Below are 21,538 nucleotides of genomic sequence, written 5' to 3'. Positions count from 1 at the left end.
GTACTATTTGAAGGTATGAAAAACGGTAGAAAGGGGGGTTTGAATAACGTTTTCAGTACAAAACTTCCACCTTAAAGATTTTGACAAATCTTTCGAGAACTTAAGTGCTAAGATAAGAGATAGAGAAGCACACAAGGATTTTATCCTGGTTCACTTGATAAATCACTCAAGCTACTCCAGTCCACCCGTTAAGGTGATTTCTTCCTTCTTAGAATGAAGGCAATCCACTAATCAGGTAAGAGTTACAACTGCACTTGAAACCTACAAGTGACTAACAATTACACTGACTTAGCTCACACTAAGATTCACTCTCTTAGTCTTCTCTAGGATCCGATCAACCTTGATCTCCTAAAGGAACTAAACAAACTGTTTATCAAAGAAATGTTTACAAGAGATTTGCTTCTAAAAAGCTAATAGTAAACTCAATGAATTTCAGATGAAAGAAAGCTTAGAATATTTTGAATATGTCTTGCGCGTATGTGTTACTTCTAGCCGCTTCTTTCAATCTTCAGCCTCTATATATACTCCAAGGATTAGGGTTGAGCGTTGCATGGGAAATGCTACCGTTGGAGGGCAGTTCTGGAAAATCCAGCTTCTGCTGTGGCTGAGAACGTTAGGTAGGTCGTCAGGAAGGTACACTTGCTTTTGTACTTGGATAGCGACTTGACCTTTTAACCTAGGAGACTTCTGATCAGGGAATACTTCATATTGGAACTTGTGAAGCCGGTTGATCCAGAGTCAGAGGGAAAGCACAGATCCTCTGACCATTGTATCTTCTGATTCTGAACTCAGAGGGAAGAACATGGCCTTCAGAGTTCTGCTTCTGGACTTCAGAGTTTCCACTATTCAAGCTCTGGATCTTCAGAGTCTTCTACACCATCAGAACATCTGAACCTTCAGTGTTTCTTGGTTATCAGAACTTCTGGATCTTCAGAGCTTCTAGCGACTGAGTCCACATCAGAGTTTGATATAGCTTCAGAACTTTCTGAAGCTTTTCCACTGTTCATACTGAACATGGTGAATGCGAAAGCGTTGCTTGGGTTACCCTTTAACACAGTGCTTCTGATTTGTGTGAGATTGAGTTGAGGTCAGAGCCTGTAAATAGCACACACAGAAAAACACGTTAGAGTACCACAATTGTTCATATCAAAAGGTTAACTTGTAATCATCAAAACATAGAGTTGTACTACTAGATCAAAACTTGATCTTACAATCTCCCCCTTTTTGATGATGACAAAACTAAAATTTTTGATGAACAATTCTTAAACATTAAACTGAATTCACTCAGAGTTTAGAGATATAGAATAAGACTTATCCTGATGTGAATAGTTTATCTTGCTTCATTCTGAATTCAAGTCACTGCTTGATTCTGAGCTTAGCTCCCCCTGAATCTAATACTTGATGAAAACGGTTAGTAAAGTCTAGATTCTTGAGCTAAATGATGTAAGAGTTCAGAATGAAAAACTTATGACATAGATGAAAAACGAATAATCAGAGCGCATAAGTGATCAGAGTCATGGACAAGGTATCAGAGTCTTGGGTATCAGAGTCAACTTAGAATCACTTCAGAAGAAGTGAATGTATTCCTTGTATTTGCCCAGTGACACATCTATGGTCATGAAGGTGGAACTCTTAAAATCTCCAAAAGAAAAATAAATCACACTAACACATCTTACACATCAAAAAACTGGGTTTACTCCCCCTTTTTGTCATAAGCAAAAAGCCTGGGGTGTGAAAAACTTAGCTTGAAGTACAAGGTACTCCCCCTTAGAGAAGGTCTAAGTTTAAAGAAAACAAAAACGATGTAAGAATCAGAGTTAGGCGAAATAAATAAAAGAGTTAATGCAAGGGATGAACGTTTACCACCGGTCAAGTGAGTAAATAGAAGGGTCAGTTACCAAGAACTTAACCTCGAGAAACTGTAGGAGCATTAACTTGCAGAGAGAAAGTGAAGCCTATAAAAAGCGTTGGAGAGAAAGGTAAGCTTCACACCTCGAACAATTTTCAGTAAAAAAGAATGGCATCATACAACGTAGCACTAGAAGAGCTGAGGAAGAAGGCCTTTGAAGAGGACTTGTTCCTGAACATCAGGCATCCAGAGGGTACAACGACCATCTCGGAGCTAACACGGACACTGCTGGAAGAGGACCTGCGTCCAGAGTTGGAGAGAGACCTGAAGGAATTTCTTGCCTTCATGGAGGAGGTGCAAGAACTCAGCCGCTTGAACTCAAGCTGCTGGAAGAGAAAGAGTGTTTGGAAGAGAAGCTCAAGACTTCAGAAGAGATTCTGGAGAGGGATGAGCTAAAGAACAGGCTCAGCAACATCCAGCATGTACTGGAGCGTCTGGAGAAAGATAGGTCAGAGCAGCGCCAGGAGTGCAGAAGAATGAGGAGAGATCCTCCATTCTAGACTTTATAGGGAAGTAATGTATGATGTAAACATAAAAAGATTATGAATAAAACGAGTTTAGCAAACATATGTGACACAAGTATATAGATATGCATATATAATCACAAACGAACAAATTAAAAAGGAAACAGAGTTTAACAAAAGGAAAACAAAGTTAACGAAAAAGAAGAAAAAGAAGAGATCCTAAAACTAAGGTTTGTCAGTGCGTCGCAGAAGTTCCATCATCATGTGCTTCATCTCAATCAGCATGGATTCATGAGTGTCAAGACGTTGTTCCATGATGTCGAGTCTGGATGAGCTTGGCTGAGTAGAACTGGAAGGAACATTCTGAGCAGCTTGAGGATCTGGAATGGAAGCAGAAGCAGCAGGAGTAAACACAACTGGTGCAAGTGCTTGGCATCTAAGAGCTTCAGCCTCAGCTTCAAGTCGCTCTGCCTCAAGTCTGGCTTGTTCAGCTTGAGCTGCTGCAAGACGTGCAGCTTCTTCTGCTTGTTCTTTCTTTCTCTTGGCTTCTTCAATAGCTTCAAGAAGCTTATTTCTCTGTTCTTGTTCATGAAGAGCCACCCTTCGAGCAAACCTTTGCTTTGCAGCCTCAATGCTCTGACTTCCCTCTGCATGCAGGAGCTGCATCATAATTGGAACTTGAGCCACTAGCCAAGTGCTCAGATTGTTCCACTCATCAGCCACACTTTCAGCATTCTCACTGAGGTCAGTCTGACCGTGCACATTGCGGAGCCTCAAGGAGGCTTCATGATAGAAAATATTGATGCACTCAGAGAGAGATGTGGGTTGAAGGTGAGTATAGGGAATTATGGAGAGGTTGGTTTCAGGAGAGGCTGGGTGATTGCTGCTATGAGCTTCAGAGACACCTTGTGGAGAACCAATGTTAATCATGGGAACATTGGGTTCAGAGGTTCCAAGGTGAGGGTCTGAAGTTTCAACCAGAGGATGAGGTGATCTAACCGAGGATTGGTTAGACACTGAATGTTCGGGTTCAGGTTCTGGTTGAATAGGCTCTTGTTGGTCAGGGACATGGTGAGCTTGTTGAACCAAGGGGTCTGCCTCTTGTAAAGGATTAGCCAAGATAGGTTCATCTGGGTCTACTAGACGTTCAGGTCTAGGGCCAGGATATCTCCTAGGGCTTGGACAAGTTAGGTAATATTCTTCCAAGGTAGACACCTTTTCTTTTCTAACCTCCATGAATTTTCGAATGGATTCAGAGTTATTGGAGGGAGAAGAATCAGCAACATTGGTTGGGAAGGATACAGGTGTAAAGGCTGTTGAAGAGTCTGTATCCATGGTTCTGGCAGCAGGACGTTCTGATGCTCTGGGAGCAGAGTGATCAGACGTTCTGGGTTGTGGTTCTGTTTGGTTTGGCTCGGGTTGTTCATGGATGATTGGTTCAGAAAGTAATGGGTCGTACGGAATGGTGAGGAGAGAGGTTCGTTCTTCTGACCTAGAGGGTTGGTTCTGAAGCAAATTCCAGAGAGGTGCTTCAGTAGGAGAAGGTTGAAAGAAGGAAGATCTTGGGGAATGTGGTGGAGTGGTGGTTTGTGCGGCTGGTTGGGATTCAGGAATAGGAGTGAGGGGATTTGAGGAGTGTTTGAGCATAGCAGAAATAGGGAGTGCATCAAATAAATTCAAATCATCATCAGAAGCAAGTGCAGGCTTACTTGGATGTGCTGATGATCTAGTCACTCTGGCAGGAGGTTCAGTCCTTCTGACCACTTCAGCAGCTGGTTCCACCCGAGTAGGCTTCACCACGATTCTGACCTTCTTCTTCTTCTTCTTTGGAGGACCATCCTCATTGTCACTATCATCACCATCATCAGGCTTTCTCTTTGTCTTCTTGACCAGAGGGACATCAGATTCCTCAGAAGATTCTTCCAGAACCATCTTCCTCTGAGCTTTCTTCTTGGGAGGAGAAGGAAACTCTGGAGCTGGCGGTAGTCTGCTGACGAAATCATCAAGGTCAATTTCGAATCCTTGAGCCCTGAGGTCTTCAACATAGCATCTGATGGCGTCAGGATGGTCTGCCTGAGTCCACAGAGGGTAGTCATTCAGAGGCATCCTTCTACCTCTGATCTCAGAAGATGTGTCTTCATGAGCAGGAGCAATCTTCTTCTGGACCAAACCCATCTTCTTCAGAGAATTTGCAGTGAAGACATCACTGACAATGGTGCTCAAATCCTCTGTGCAACCAGCATTGATCAGATCTTGAATGAGGCCACTCTCAATCAAGAGATCAGACAACAGTCTCCCAAAGGGGATATACTTGATTGCTGACTTGATGGAGGCAGTAGTCCTAGACTTCCGGATACATTCCTTCAAGTAGGAGAACAGGAAGTAGGGAAGGCAGATCTTCCTCTTGTCTTGGATGAAGAACAACATCGCCTTCTGGTTGAAGTTGATGTAGTCTGGGGAACTGCCCTTCGGTCTCTGGTTTATGCAGTTGAGCAGGATCTTGTGCCAGATCCTTAGTTTGGGATGAAGATCCATCACCTTGTAACTCGTCTTGCCCGGTTTGAAGGTGGTGTACAGAGCCTGGTTGACTGTGTCCTTGGTGCTGGGTTTCAGCTTCGATTCCGTCAGTTGGAACCGATACCCATAAGCAGTTTCTGCACCTAGCAGATTCACGAATGACTTCTCAGTGATGATGATCTTCCTTCCAAGAATGTGAGAGACCACCTGAGTATCATCGCAGTCGGCGTGCTTCCAGAATTCCTTTACCAATCTATCATACACCGGTCCTCGAAGTCTGTTGAAGTAATTTCCCCAACCTTGAGCTTGGACTTCAGGACGAAGATCAAACCCATTTGTAGCCAAGTTGTCGAGGTTGAATCTCCATTCTGCCAGGACTTGGAGTTCCTCAGGAGGATAAACACAGTGAACGGCACAGCCCCGTTCTGCAATTGGAACACTCTGTTCTTGAGCTTGAACTTGATCTTGAGTTGGATTCTCAGAGCCCCTTTGACCCGTTGCTAGACCAACTACCATGTGAGGGAACTGAGGTGCATCTGCAGTAGATCTTCTGGTTTGTCTCACCATTTTGAAGTGGTTGAAGGTTTGAGGTAGAAGATGAAGGTTGAAAGATGAAGAGAGATCGAGAGAGAAATCGAGAACAAGCGGTTTTGAAAAGCAGAGAGAGCGAGAGTGAAAACCGGAAGTGAAAGAGAACGTGTGTGTATAGTGGGTTTTATCAAATAACCGTTGTTGATTCAAAAAGCACTTTAAGATCAACGGCTGAAAATTAAAGATAGATAGTAACAGTAAAATACACAAATCACACACAGGAGATAAGCATATCTGCACGCAATCATAACAGACTGTCACACGGGCACAAGGAACTATGCATCAGAAATTCTGACACACGTGTTGTTGTCTCAGCTTCAGAGTCAGTACCAGTGGGCACACACACTCTGATTGAGTTACCTTCTGGACTAGACATCTTCTGATCAAGAAGTATCATAGTCAGAGGTTCTGATCCATCTTCACTCTGGACAAAAGTCCATGTTTAGATTTTTCAGAATAAAATTAAATCTATCCTCTGCTAAGGGCTTTGTAAAGATATCTGCCCATTGATGGTCAGTATCAACAAACTTCAGAAGAAGTACGCCCTTCTGTACATAATCTCTAATAAAGTGATACTTTACCTCAATGTGCTTTGCCCTTGAATGTAGGATAGGATTCTTACTCAATGAGATTGCAGCAGTGTTATCACAATAGATTGGGATATTGCTCTCAAGGATCTGATAATCCTCCAGCTGATGTTTCATCCAGAGCATCTGAGTGCTGCATATTGCTGCTGAGATATATTCTGCCTCTGCAGTTGATAGTGCAATGGTTGATTGCCTCTTGCTTGCCCATGAGACTAGATTGCTTCCCAGAAATTGACAATTTCCGGAAGTACTTTTTCTCTCTGTTCTATCTCCAGCATAATCAGCATCACAATAACCTGAAAGCTTATACTCTGATGTTTTCTTATACATCAAGCCAAGGTTAGTGGTGCCTTTCAGATACCTTAGGATCCTCTTAACAGCAGTTAAGTGGGTTTCCCTTGGATCTGATTGGAATCGAGCACATAAATGAACACTAAATAGTATGTCTGGCCTAGATGCAGTTAAGTATAGAAGTGAACCTATCATGCCACGATAGAGCTTCTGACATACTTTACCACTTATATCTTCTTTCTCCAGAATGCATGTTGGATGCATTGGAGTCTTGGCCACTGTAGATTCCAGCATATTGAACTTCTTCAGAAGTTCTTTAGTGTACTTGCTCTGATGGATATATGTTCCTTCTGGTGTTTGATCAACTTGTATTCCCAGAAAGTACTTTAATTCTCCCATCATACTCATCTCAAATTCAGCCTGCATCATCTTAGAAAATTCTTTGCATAGAGATTGATTAGCAGAACCAAATATAATATCATCAACATAAATTTGCACGATTAAGATATCATCTTTATAAGTCTTGCAAAAAAGAGTTGTATCTACTTTACCCCTTACAAACTCATTCTCCAGAAGGAATGAGCTAAGTCTCTCATACCATGCTCTGGGAGCTTGCTTCAGACCGTAGAGTGATTTCTTCAATTTGAACACATGGTCTGGTTTCTTTTCATCTTCAAAACCTGGGGGTTGATGAACATAGACTTCCTCTGAGATATAACCATTTAGGAAGGCACTCTTTACGTCCATCTGATGTAGAACTATGTTGTGATTTACTGAGAAAGAGATCAACAGTCTGATTGCTTCCAGTCTTGCTACTGGAGCAAATGTTTCAGTGTAGTCTATTCCTTCCTGCTGGCTGTAGCCTTGAGCAACTAGCCTTGCCTTATTTCTGACTACATCTCCTTTCTCATTCAGCTTGTTTCTGAATACCCATTTCGTTCCAATAACATGGACACTCTCAGGCTTCTTCACTAAGCTCCAAACATCGTTCTTGGAAAATTGATTCAATTCTTCTTCCATGGCCAGAATCCAATCCTTGTCCTGAAGAGCTTCATCTATGGACTTGGGTTCAATTAAGGACACCAATCCTTTCAGACTCAGCAAGGTCTCTTCAGAGGGTCTGAAGGCAGATCTGGTTCTGACTGGTTCGTCTTTGTTGCCTAGAATCAATTCCTTAGGGTGAGCTGCAGTGATTCTGCTCTTCTTCAGAGTTTGTGAGTTAGAGGGACCAGCTTCTTCCTCTAGTTCATCTTCCTCTGGCTCAACTTCCTCTGGAGCTTTGCCTTTGTCAGAAACATTAATGCTTAAATCTGCAAACTTTTCAACTAGCTTTGACTGGTCAGAGTCAAGCTTATCATCAAATCTAACATGAATAGATTCTTCAATAGTCTTAGCATCAGTATTATAAAATCTAAAACCTTTAGATCTATCAGAATAACCAAGTAATAGGCACTTAGAAGACTTAGCATCAAATTTATGCAATCTATCCTTAGTATTGAGAACATAACAAACACAGCCAAAAGGATATAAATAAGAAATGTTGGGTTTTATGTTCTTCCACAATTCATAAGGAGTCTTATTCAGAATTGGTCTCACAGAGATTCTGTTCTGAATGTAACATGCTGTATTTACTGCCTCTGCCCAAAAATGCTTAGCCATGCCAGTTTCTTGGAGCATGGTTCTAGCCATCTCCTGAAGAGTTCTGTTCTTCCTCTCAACAACACCATTTTGTTGAGGAGTTCTGGGACAAGAGAAATCATGTGCAATTCCATAGGAATCAAACAGACTCTCAAACTTGTCATTCTCAAACTCTCCACCATGGTCACTTCTGACACGCACAATCCTACAAGCCTTCTCGTTTTGCACTTGAGCAATGAAGGTAGAGAACACAGCATGAGACTCATCCTTGCGGGTTAGAAACTTTACCCATGTCCAGCGGCTATAGTCATCAACGATAACCATCCCATATCTCTTGCCACCTATAGACTCAGTTTTCACTGGTCCAAAAAGGTCGATATGCAGAAGTTCCAACGGCCTTGAGGTTGAGACAACATTCTTTGCCTTGAAAGGGACTTTTGTGAATTTGCCTTTCTGACATGCTTCACAAAGAGCGTCTGAAGCGAACTTCAGATTGGGTAAGCCCCTGACAAGGTTTAGCTTGCTCAGCTGAGAAATCTTTCTCATACTGGCATGCCCTAACCGTCTATGCCATACCCACTGCTCTTCATTAACAGACAGAAGGCACTTCACATTCTGAGCCTCCAACTCAGATAATCTGATCTTATAGATGTTGTTCTTCCTCTTGCTGTTAAATAGAACAGAGCCATCGATCTGACTTACAGCCCGGCAGGACTTTTGATTGAATATAACATCATAACCCTTGTCAGCTAATTGACTTATAGACAATAAGTTATGTGTTAAGCCGTCTTCCAATAAAACATTATCAATGCATGGGCTACTATCTACACAAATAGTACCAGTACCAACAATTTTACCCTTTTCATTTCCTCCGAAGCCAACTTCGCCTCCAGGCTTAAGTTTCAGCTCTCGGAACATACGCTTTTCTCCCATCATGTGACGCGAGCATCCACTGTCCAGATACCATGATTGGTGTTTCAGTGGAGCTATCAAGGATATCTGCAACATAGATAATCTTGTCCTTAGGTACCCACTTTCTGGGTCCTCTTTTGTTAGTTACCCCAGAGGTTCTGATCACCTTGGGTGTCTCAACATAATATTTTAAAGGAATATTTGCATGATATTTAGTCATAGAGAAAGATCCCTTTTTAAGAGGATGTTTAGCAACTTTAGCAGGTACAGGATCAGGCAATATGGTACCAGAGGGAACAAAGCATTCATACAAGGATTTAGTTTTAGACACAGAAGGCTCATTTCTAATTGGTTTAGAATAGCCAATGCCATGCATTCCATTTCTGCTTACGCCATAGATCATTGAAGCCATTAAGCTTCTATCCACGCTTTTAGCTAGGAATCTTTGAAAAGACTTTTCATACTTAGATTCATTTCTACAATCAGAGGCATCACAGGCAACAATTTCTTCTAACTTAGCAATCTGGTTCTTAAGCACAGAGTTAGAATTTACCAAAGCATGATTTTCATTTTTCAAATCAGAAATAATTTTCTCATGTTCAGAAGGAGTCTTGGAGACAGCAGATAAGTTCTTTTTCAACTTTTTATGCTTAGACAATAAAGAGTTATACTTATCCATGATATCAGACAAAGCATGTTTCAGTTCAGAGGTAGAGAAAGAAGCAAATACCTCATTTTCATCGTCTGAGTTAGGATCTCCTTCTGATTTTGAGTCAGAGTCAACAGCTTCCTTTGACTCTGCTCCTTTGTCTTTGACAATGGCCATGAGTCCTTGGACTTCACCATCAGAGTCAACATCCTCTGACTCTGATTCATCGAATGTCACCATCAGACTCTTCTTGGTCTTGAAGTGCTTCTTTGGCTTCTTGTCTTTCTTCAACTTTGGACAATCACTTTTGTAGTGCCCAGATTCTTTGCACTCAAAACATGTGACTTCCTTGATTGAAGACTTCTTCTGGCCTGAGGACTCATACTTTCCTTTTGCCTTTCCAGAGCCTTTGAACTTGCTCTGCCTGTGCTTCCAGATGCGGTTGAGTCTCTTGGAGATGAGAGTCAGCTCATCTTCATCAGAATCTTCTGATGCTTCTTCAGATTCTTCTTCTTCAGCTTGAAGAGCCTTTGACTTCTCAACCTTAGCCTTTTCAGATTTGGATTTCAAGGCTATGGACTTTTTCCTCAGATCTTGCATCTCTGAGCGCTTCAGCTCATGGCATTTCAAAATGCTGATGAGTTCTTCTAAACTCATATTCTCAACGTCTCTCGTGAGCTCTATTGAAGTCACCAAAGGCATCCAACTTTCAGGAAGACACCTGATGACCCTTATGACATGATCTTTTGTTGTGTAGCTCTTGTTGAGAGGTCGTATGCCAGCTACAAGCAATTGAAATCTGGAGAACATTTCTTCAATGGATTCATTTGGCTCCATGATGAAGGATTCATACTTTTGGATCAAAGACAATGCCTTTGATTCTTTGACTTTCTTGTTTCCTTCATGAGACATCTTCAGAGATTCAAAAATGCCTTTAGCAAACTCACGATCTGTAATCTTCTGGTACTCTTCATAGGAAATAGCACTTAGAAGAATTGCTCTTGCTTTGTGATGTTGTGAGTACAGCTTCTTTTGATCTGCAGTCATCTCTGACCTTGGGATCTTCTTGCCATCTGCATCAACTGGACGCTCGTAGCCATCCACAATAATATCCCAGAGATCTGCATCGAAACCCAAAAAGAAACTTTCCAGTCTATCTTTCCAATATTCGAACCTTTGACCGTCGAACATAGGAGGCTTTGCATTGTAACCATCTCTTTGAGTTTCACTGGTGGTGGCAGCCATTGTTTTTCACACCGGCCCGGATCACTGAACACTGTTAGGTGTGGTAATCAGAACTTGCGCTCTGATACCAATTGAAGGTATGAAAAACGGTAGAAAGGGGGGGTTTGAATAACGTTTTCAGTACAAAACTTCCACCTTAAAGATTTTGACAAATCTTTCGAGAACTTAAGTGCTAATGATAAGAGATAGAGAAGCACACAAGGATTTTATCCTGGTTCACTTGATAAATCACTCAAGCTACTCCAGTCCACCCGTTAAGGTGATTTCTTCCTTCTTAGAATGAAGGCAATCCACTAATCAGGTAAGAGTTACAACTGCACTTGAAACCTACAAGTGACTAACAATTACACTGACTTAGCTCACACTAAGATTCACTCTCTTAGTCTTCTATAGGATCCGATCAACCTTGATCTCCTAAAGGAACTAAACAAACTGTTTATCAAAGAAATGTTTACAAGAGATTTGCTTCTAAAAAGCTAATAGTAAACTCAATGAATTTCAGATGAAAGAAAGCTTAGAATATTTTGAATATGTCTTGCGCGTATGTGTTACTTCTACTCCGCTTCTTTCAATCTTCAGCCTCTATATATACTCCAAGGATTAGGGTTGAGCGTTGCATGGGAAATGCTACCGTTGGAGGGCAGTTCTGGAAAATCCAGCTTCTGCTGTGGCTGAGAACGTTAGGTAGGTCGTCAGGAAGGTACACTTGCTTTTGTACTTGGATAGCGACTTGACCTTTTAACCTAGGAGACTTCTGATCAGGGGAATACTTCATATTGGAACTTGTGAAGCCGGTTGATCAGAGTCAGAGGGAAAGCACAGATCCTCTGACCATTGTATCTTCTGATTCTGAACTCAGAGGGAAGAACATGGCCTTCAGAGTTTCTTGCTTCTGGACTTCAGAGTTTCCACTATTCAGCTTCTGGATCTTCAGAGTCTTCTACACCATCAGAACATCTGAACCTTCAGTGTTTCTTGGTTATCAGAACTTCTGGATCTTCAGAGCTTCTAGCGACTGAGTCCACATCAGAGTTTGTATAGCTTCAGAACTTCTGAAGCTTTTCCACTGTTCATACTGAACATGGTGAATGCGAAAGCGTTGCTTGGGTTACCCTTTATACACAGTGCTTCTGATTTGTGTGAGATTGAGTTGAGGTCAGAGCCTTTAAATAGCACACTCAGAAAAACACGTTAGAGTACCACAATTGTTCATATCAAAAGGTTAACTTGTAATCATCAAAACATAGAGTTGTACTACTAGATCAAAACTTGATCTTACACTATTTATATAATTCTTTGAAGTTGACCCTCGCGTCTTCTGTGTGTGCTTTGGCGGACAAACGCCCATTGTCAGATGTCTTTGGCGGGCTAGCTCATGATGGTTCACCCTTCGGGGGGAACTAGGGTTGGGATGCTGGAACAGGAGTGCATCGCGGTAGCGAGAGGAGGACGGATGGTGTACATAGACTAGGTCGTTCTGGATTTCAAATTCGGACGACGATCATGCTAGCATGTAGGTTTTAGTGCTGGTGTGAGCTCCTCAAGATGGGATTAGTGTAGGAGTAGAGTCTTAGCTCTGAACATCATTTGTTTCTTTTTGGGACAGGGTAGTTTCTCACCTATAGCTTTTTGTGTGGTTTCTTTACGGGAATCACAGAGAGTTGGTTGGACATAGGAGGTCTTGTTTCAGGCCGATGGGCCAGCTCATTCTCAGTTTGAGGGATGGTGTTGCGGACACTTCACCTTTACTTTCAGTTTGTACATATTGCCTTCGGGCGCTACACTTTTCTTTCCGTCACTGGAGGTTACTCGTGACGAGGTTGTTACTTACAGCGGGGACTGTATTATATATTGTACATTAGTTCTGTTGTTTTTCGCTTTTGGGTTTTATCTATTTCAGTCTTGTCTTAGTTATTATCAAAAAAAATATATTCACGTTTTTCCGCATTAAGTTTACTTTCGGTTACTAAAGTGACGCCACCGAAATCGGGGTGTTACACCTATCATTGATTTAACACTGCTCTCAAATGGGGACACAGATGAGTTATCAAAACTGGATATAGCATGCAAGGAGTGGGTTTCTTTCAGGTATATAATCTATCACCAAAGAATTGTGAGTTTAATTAGTTGTAGTTAATTTTCACCAAGCACTGTTTGAGATCGCAATCCGTTAAGACCAAATTGCCTAAAGTTCTGCTAATGAAAAATTTAAGAACGATTGGGCAATCTCACCTATGAAGGTAAGAGACTCTAGCTATGTAGTAGATGTGTTCGTCAATTTAATTGGATCCCTTTATAAGGTAAAATTTATCTGATTCAATTCCATCAGTTTCTGTTTTATTGTTTCATTATTCGATGGATGTGTTAATAATTTCAAATTCGATTCAAACCAATCAATAACGATTTGTACTGGATTGGATTTTTCGCTTTGATGTTTTTTTAGATTGTAGTTTATAAATCTTAAACAATATACAACTATAACCAATACAAGCATAAATAATTTACAGCATAATTTAAAAAAAATTTACAGCATTAATATAACCTTCATAAATAGCCAATACTTTTTAATATTATTATTGTAGGTGTTCACTTTGATGAATACTTATTTAAATAATTTATTAAAACTCTATTTACCCAAATACAATTTCATAAATAAGTACGTGCTATTAAATAATATACATATATAAGGATGTAATTATGTAAGTATGAATGATAAGATATGTATATAAAAATATTACTTATATTTGTAAATATTCGATTTGGATAGGATTGGTTCGGTTTTGAAAATCAAATCTGAAATCAAATAAAAGAAAATTTTCAGTTTTCAATCTGTTTGATTTTTTATTTGATTCAGGTTTTTATCGATAATGAGTATCCCTAACGTATCTAGACTCATTATTGGGACATTTGTTGACTTAACCGTGTGAAAACATCCCATGATAAGGATTAGGGCATTTTTAGATCCGTCTAGTAGATATCGCACAATGAGATATGAGCATTCCAATGATCAGCTTCAAGTTCCATATGTTAAGTCCTCTTGCGTGTGAGGTGTTAAATCTCACATCTCGGCCAAATTCTAATACAATCAACTTTGCAGATAGTAAATCATGGTGTGCAAAAAGAACATGTGCAGAGAATGAAGGGTGCAACAACTGAGTTTTTTGATATTCCAATAGAAGAGAAGGAAAAGTATGCAATGGCCTCAAATGACATACAAGGTTATGGGCATGCTTATGTAGTTTCTGAGGATCAAATACTTGACTGGTCAAATGCACTGATTTTAGTTACCAATCCCACCCGGTATAGAAAACTTTAATTTTGGCCAAAAACACCAATTGGATTCAAGTTGGTGTTCGTGACAATTTAAAACTATATAGAGCCCGTATGAATGCAAATCAAAGAGCACTTACTTAAAATTTATCTCTTAAAAAAAGCACTAGATAAGCTTGCTCTTTGGTTCGTAGTTAAACAAGATCATACACTTGTGATCTCTTTGTGGTTTTAATCTGCTAAATATTATTGCAAGGAGATAATAGAGGCACATTCCAATGAAGTCAAACGAGTTGGTGAGGAAATTCTCAGTACTTTGTCTCTAGTTATGGGGTTGCAGAATGTGAGACCCGAGTTTTTAAGCTTAGAATAAATAAATGAAATTCCTATTCACGATTAGGTTCGATGTATTGTGAAGGAAAACCTGAACAAGTGTTTATCGAATGGAATGAATTTATGAAGGAGAAAGTTCAGGAAAAGGCTAAGGATAGTATTAAGGTCGAAATAAGTTATAGCGCAAGTAGTATTCGCTTATACCTAGGACAAGAGCGTTAGTAAACGACTAATTTGCACTCAAAGATACGATAGAAACTAATTCCAAAAATCTTCAGAGAAATGCTAGAACTTATCTTAATCCTTTCCATGACAAGCGTTTCGATACGAAACCCTGGAATGTACGAACGTCCGATTCTAGTTCTCGGAGGTTTGCCGAAACTAAATCCCTGATAACTCAAGAAACTTAAAATAAACGGTCGATGAAGACTTTTTCTATTCGGAGCTTCAAACGAAGATTCCACACGCATACACCTATTTCTTTCGAGTTTTCAAATCTTTCTTCAGAAAGAAGTTTTCTCATCCGACATCAACTGCAAAAACTAGTTTTTCGGGTAAAATAAATTTACACCGACTTTGGATCGTTTGTCTTAATTCCAAGAAAACTATTTTGAGTATTGGAATTCTGTCGCCAGAACCTATCTTAGAATTCACAGAGGAAGGCACAGGAAAAATCGGAATCGCGAAATTTTCATTTTTCCGCATTTTCCATCAACTATAAATAGCTTGAAAAAAATCAAAATCCTCCACAACCATTAACACCAAACTCGCGAGCTTGAGAGGAGAAGGGGAGGGAGAGATTTTCGCCGTTTCTTGCCTGATCGCTGCACCGACAGTTGCTACTCGAAGACCTCGAGGTATAGATGCTATTCCTTACTTCTGATCGTCAATTTTGTCGTTTTTCTCTATGTCTTTCTGTGCTCAAAGTTTTGAGCTTTTTGTAAAACTGTCCAAATAACTTGATTCCTCTGTCTAAACTTATTCCCTGCATGCCCAAGAGCATGTTTAGCGGATTACATTTCGCTGAATCTCGCCGAATTGCCGCCGAGTTTCAATTCTGCTCAAAAACCCATTTTTTGACCAAAGCTTCGCCCTTTAGACTTAAAACTCTCGACTGAGCTTAGCGCCAGTAGGATTAGTTGTCATAAACGTCGTTGGTGACGTCCCCATCTAATTTGTTTTTCGAAATTCCAATTTTGAAATTCCGAGCTAAAAACACAAACCAAAATACCCCTGCGTCAGTTTTCGATCCGATAATTTTTCCGAGCTTTAATTTACCTTAGTTACGACTAATGATAACCTAGGAACCAAGTTTGATCGAAGAAAAATCGGCGAACACAATTAGTGTGTGTGGCCGAGAGCACCCTCAATTGGGGGGGGTTTCTCTTTTTCGAAAACTTGTCTTATCGCGTTAGATTATCGTACTTCGGAATTTATGATGCTTTGTGTAACCTTAGTAATTATTGTTTGCTGAGTTTCTGACTGATTGTGATTGAATTCTGTGGTTTCGCTCTAAGGTTCGTTTGAGGAATTCCAAGGAGCGGAAGGAGGAGATTGTGAAGGAACGCTGCAGGATCACGCTGGAGGAGCTACAGGTGAGGGCTACTCACTGAATACTAGATAATGCTTTAGGTGTCGATGAATTCGACTTGATTTATTGTTTATGCACTTGATTGTGATTGACTGGGAAATGTTTTCTGAGGCTTCGGCTGACAATGATGATTATTTATCGCTGGATTTGCTTTTGATATTGATTTACATGCTATGTGCTAAATGGTTAATCTAGGATGTGTTGATATATCTGCCATGACTGTTGGATTGTGTTACTTTGATTATGAAATTACACATATATTTGTTGTACGTCAGAGAGGATAACGGGCAGTTATGCCAAATTTATCATGAGATTTTGGGAAAGTTTGACGGGACGAACGGAGGTTCGGGCCTTGTTATTGTTTTAGTGGATCGAGACCTTCTCTGGGAGTTACTTGGGATTATGGGATCTTTTAAACTCATAAGATTAGAGATAAAACTAAATGGAAACTATTTTACAAGGAAAATTCATAATACACTAAACAACCTCCGAACCCTTTAAATAATGACAACAATCTCAGATGAAAGCTTAGGGTTTGGATATTAGCTTTGGAAAATGAGAAGTGTCGCCGAATCCAAGATTTAGGAAAGCTAATAAGTTTCTGAGTATTTTATACTCTTTGCTCGATGAGCAGTTTATTTATTTGACTATCTAAAGGATAAGTCAGGGAACTATAAGTTTCCTGTAACACCCCGATTTCGGTGGTGCCACTTTAGTGACTTTAAATCAATAGTGCGGAAAATGCGTAAATTTTTTTTTTTTTTCGTTTTATTTTCAAATATAAGACTTAACATAATGAAGACTCAACCCAAAGATAATAAACATAAAGTGATTGGAGATAGTGCCCGCAGGCGAATAAGTTCATCCCATGGTCAGAGCCATGAGTTTTATGAATACAGTTTTCAAGAAGATAAGTCAGCCCCAAATGGGAAATGACAATCAGAGTTGTGAAAACAATCCCCCCATATAATACACTCCTAACATCGACCCTCATCCGATCATGCATGAAGTCCGGGTCCACGTCGAAGGCTCAGTAGCAGTCATTGTGCTCAGGATCCTCCCCGAACGACGAACCATCTTGAATCAGTCCGCCATAGACATCTGACAAAGGGCGTTTGTCCGCCAAAGCACACACAGAAGACGCGAGGGTCAACTCCAAAGAATTATGTAAATAATACCACCAATAGATATAGATAAGAGAATAGCCACTTAGGCTTATAGCTAGGGATAACATCCTAGGGTTGTATATTTCACAATGAATATAAACGCAGTAATAACAGATAGCATGCATCAAATAGGATTAACAATTATCAATCACACTCAACAACTAAGTCAGTATGCATGTTGCATGAAATGCAAATGACGGTTAACCCAGTTAACCAAATGCATTCCGGAAACGGATGGACATCAACGGATCAATCCTAGCACCAGCAACGATGGGACCATTTCCGCCCGCGTGCCTCTTACACCACACAAAGGCAGCCAGATCTGCTACTAAGAGTCACCTAACAGCGCTCTTACGCGGAAATCCAGGTCTTATGACCATTTTGGAATCCACCGAGGTCCGGTATCACGCCGTGTATTAACCTCCTATGTATGCATGAGTGCAATGTGATTAGCCAAACAACGTCTCCGACCTCACTCGACACGTCGCCACGTGTTCTAGCTAACTTAATGTCTCTATAAAGAATACCCTAAGGTAAAAGTCGATTCTGCGACAAAATACAATAATCATAAAATGAGTGCAACCACTCACGATAACTCTTCGAGTCATCAATGCTCTCACGAAGTCTCACGCTTCAGTGGAGTCTCACACATTCACAAAGTCTCACGCTTCAGTGAAGTTTTATGCTTTCACGGGGTCTCACGCCCCAGTGAATTTACACACTTGCACGAAGTCTCACGCTTCAGTGAAGTTCCATGCTATTCACGAGGTCTCACGCCTCAGTGAAGATCCATGCTTTCCACAAGGTCTCACGCCTCAGTGGAGTATCCCGCATTCACAAGGTCTCACGCCTCAGTGAAGATCCATGCTTTCCACAAGGTCTCACGCCTCAGTGGAGTATCACACATTCACAAGGTCTCACGCCTCAGTGAAGCTTCTCGGCACATCCCTTGGATGGCTAAACAAACTGCTCCCAGAGCGAATGAGTATCAACATACTCAGAACTCACAATCTTTCTCAACCCTTGGATCCGACGACACTTCTCGCTTTCCACAACTAAGATTCAATCCTCAACTTGCATTCGAGATTGTTATCATTATTTAAAGGTTTAGAGGTTGTTTAATGTCTTATGAATTTTCCTTATAAAATAATATCCTTTTAGTCTTATCGCAAATCTTATGAGTCTTCAACATCCACCAAAATCCCAATTAACTCCCCGAGAATGTCTCGATCCGTCATAACCATAACAAGGCCCGAACTCCGTTCGTCCCGTCAAACTTTCTCAAACTCTCAAAATAAAATCGGCATGACTTGCCCGTTATTCTCACTCTTCAGTATCACAAATATAAGTGGAATAATATAGTTAAATCAGCGCAATCCAATAAGCATAAACAGCATATTCCAACACATCCTAAATTAACCATTTAGCACATAACATGTGAATCATTTAGCACACAATATCAAGGCATCATGAAATCAACAAGCTCGGCCGAAGCCTCAGAAATCATTTCAGACATTTAGCAATTAAGTGCATAACACATAAATCAAGTCGAATTCGTCGACACCTAAAACATTATCTAGTAATTCAGAGAGTAGCCCTCACCTTAGCCAATTTCCATACTAAGGTGCAACTCCGATCCGATTACATCTTTATTTGCATATGTTGGCTCAATTCCTCCCATTGTGTAGCTTCGATGCAAGGTGCTTCCGTTCATCGTACGAAAATCAAGTTTCTGAAACTTGTAGGCGAAGAGTCGCCAGACAAAGTTGCGGCTCACGGGGTTGACGGAGGAACTGTCGCCGGAGACATAAAGGAAGGTTGTTCCTTCATCCTTTCGCGGCCAGAAACTCAACGGCGCTGTCCGTTTCCCCAAAGAGTCGACGGTTTGCCCAGAAAGTTCAGCCGAAGGTCGACGGTGGTTGTCGGGGTCATCGAATAAAATGACCCAAATACGAAATTGAAGATAGGGTTTTGCTCTCCTCGCGGCAAGGATCGTCGCAGTACACTCCGTTTTTCCATTGGTCGGCGGAGTTGACCGGAAAAAGCTCCCGAAGGCGGCAACGGCGGCGGTTGACGGCGACGGAACGGCGATCCGGAATATGGGTTTTGTTGTGGACGTCGCAAGGGTTCTAACGGTACTAACCTTGCTGTGAACAGAGGTCCGATGACACTAGAATCGAAGATCGAAGATTACGGCGTCGGCGACGTCGGTTTCGCTTCGTTCTGCTCACGGTGGCTTCGTGAGGGGGAGGACGTGGTGGCTTGCACGTGGTGGGTTAGTGACGGTGGTGGCTTGTTGCAATGGAAAGGAAACAACATGAAAGTAGGAAAGAAAGAAAGAAGAAACATGTGTGCGTGGGCAGCAAGGAGGAAAATGGTGATGAGAAGATTGATGATGTGCGTGGGTGCTGCAGCTTTTGGAAAATAGGCAGAAGAAGAAGTAGAAAGAAAAGGAGGAGGGACATAATATATATAGAAGAAGAAGTAGGAAATGGGTCAAGGAAGAAAAATGAAGAAAAAAGTGTAATGAGAGAGAGATGTCGACAGAGTGAGTGAGGGAGGATAAGGAGGTTTAGATATTTAGGAAAGATATTTGTAAACTGGTATAAATTGATTTAGACACTGAAGAATTTAGCTCACAAAGTTAAGAGAAAAATATATAATGGATATATAACTATACTAAAAATTATGAGGAACTTTATGAAATAGTAAAATATAAATTATGATCACTTTGAGCAAATTAAAATGATCCATTAACCAAGAAATGAGTAGATATATATCAAAGATCGGATAAGGATGAATAGGTATTTATCAAAGATTGGATAAGGATGAATAGATATTTATCAAAGATTGGATAAGGATGAACAGATATTTTGTAAAGATATTTTCAAAAGATATTTTGTAAACCGGTACAGATTTGTTTAGATATCGGAGGATTTAGCTCATAGAGTTAAGATAAAAATATGAGTGATTTCCGATTCTTCCTACTGATTCCAATGTATTCTAGACACGATATTCTCCCCGCTGAATCTTCTAATTCTTCAAAGAAATATCGGTATGATTTTTGGTTTTCGAGGCTTGTTTTTAATGCTATATATAGAGGTTGGCAAAACGCGGGAAAATGAAAGTTTCGCGAATCTGATTTTTCCGGCTTCATTCTCCGTGAATTCTAAGATAGGTTTTGGCGACATAAATCCAAAACTCAACAGAGGTTTCCTTGTATTTTAGGTGGCTAATGCAAAGTCGGTGTAAAAACTATTTTACCCGATAAGTTACTTTTTACATCGAATGTCGGAATAGAAAACTTCCTTCTGAAGAAAGATTGAAATCATCAAGAGAAATGGGTGTACGCGTGTGGAATCTTCATTTGATGTTCCGAATAGAAAAAGTCTTCATTGTCGGTTGATTTTAGGGTTTTGAAATACCAGGGTTTCAGTTTCGGCAAACTTCCGAGGGTTGGAATCGGACGTTCGTAGATTCTAGGGTTTCGCCTCGAAACGATGGTTATATATGGAATAAGAGAAGTTCTAACATTTCTCTGAAGATTTTTGGACTAAATTCCTACAGTGTTCCAAGGGTGGAACATCTTTGGAAATTTTATTCCTATAGTGTTCCAAGGGTGGAACATAGTCTGATTTCCTAAGGTTCTTGTCCTTGGTTTTAAAACGAATATTAGTCGTGCTATAACTTAGATCGACTTCGATACAATCCTTTGACTTTTCCTGAACTTTCTCCTTCATAAATTTATTTCATTTGGTAGACTCTTGTTCAGGTTTCCCTTCACGATACATCAAGCCTAATCGTAAATGGAAATCTCTTCCACTTATTCTAAGCTTAAAAACTTGGGTCTTACATTTCCAAGTACATTGTTACTCTTTGCTCGCTGAGCAGTTTTGACCATCGGAATTAGATGAGTCGGATGACCCGAGAGGTTATCATGCGTGGTTGCACTCTTTTTATATTTAACTGTCTTTTATCGCAGAATTGACATTTACCTTAGGGTATTCTTTTTAGAGACAATAAGTTAGCTAGAACACGTGACGACGTGACGAGTGAGGTCGGAGACGTTGTTTGGCTAATCACGTTGCATTCATTCACACATTTTGAGGTTTATACACGGCGGGAAGTCGGACCTCGATGGAATCCAAAATGGTCCTAAGACCCGGATTTCCATATAAGAACACTACGGTGATTCTTAGTAGCAGACAGAAATGGCAGGCCTGCGGGTATACTGCTGATCTGACTACATTTTGTTTGGTGTAAGAGATGCCCGAGCAGAAATGGTCCTACTTTGGCCGGTGATAGGACTGACTCGTTGGTGTCCATCCTTCCGGATTGCATCTTGTTCCTCGTCATCTCATTCATGCACCATGCA

General features: G+C 40.6%; 1 pseudogene; it reads left to right on the top strand.

The window, feature by feature from the left end:
* Positions 1–21,538, top strand: part of LOC130725116 (oxoglutarate-dependent flavonoid 7-O-demethylase 1-like) — a 49,910-nt pseudogene that overhangs the window by 15,283 nt on the left and 13,089 nt on the right.

This window comes from Lotus japonicus, chromosome 6 (assembly GCF_012489685.1).
Source record: "Lotus japonicus ecotype B-129 chromosome 6, LjGifu_v1.2".
Taxonomy (NCBI): domain Eukaryota; kingdom Viridiplantae; phylum Streptophyta; class Magnoliopsida; order Fabales; family Fabaceae; genus Lotus; species Lotus japonicus.
This window is presented reverse-complemented; position numbering and strand designations above follow the sequence as displayed.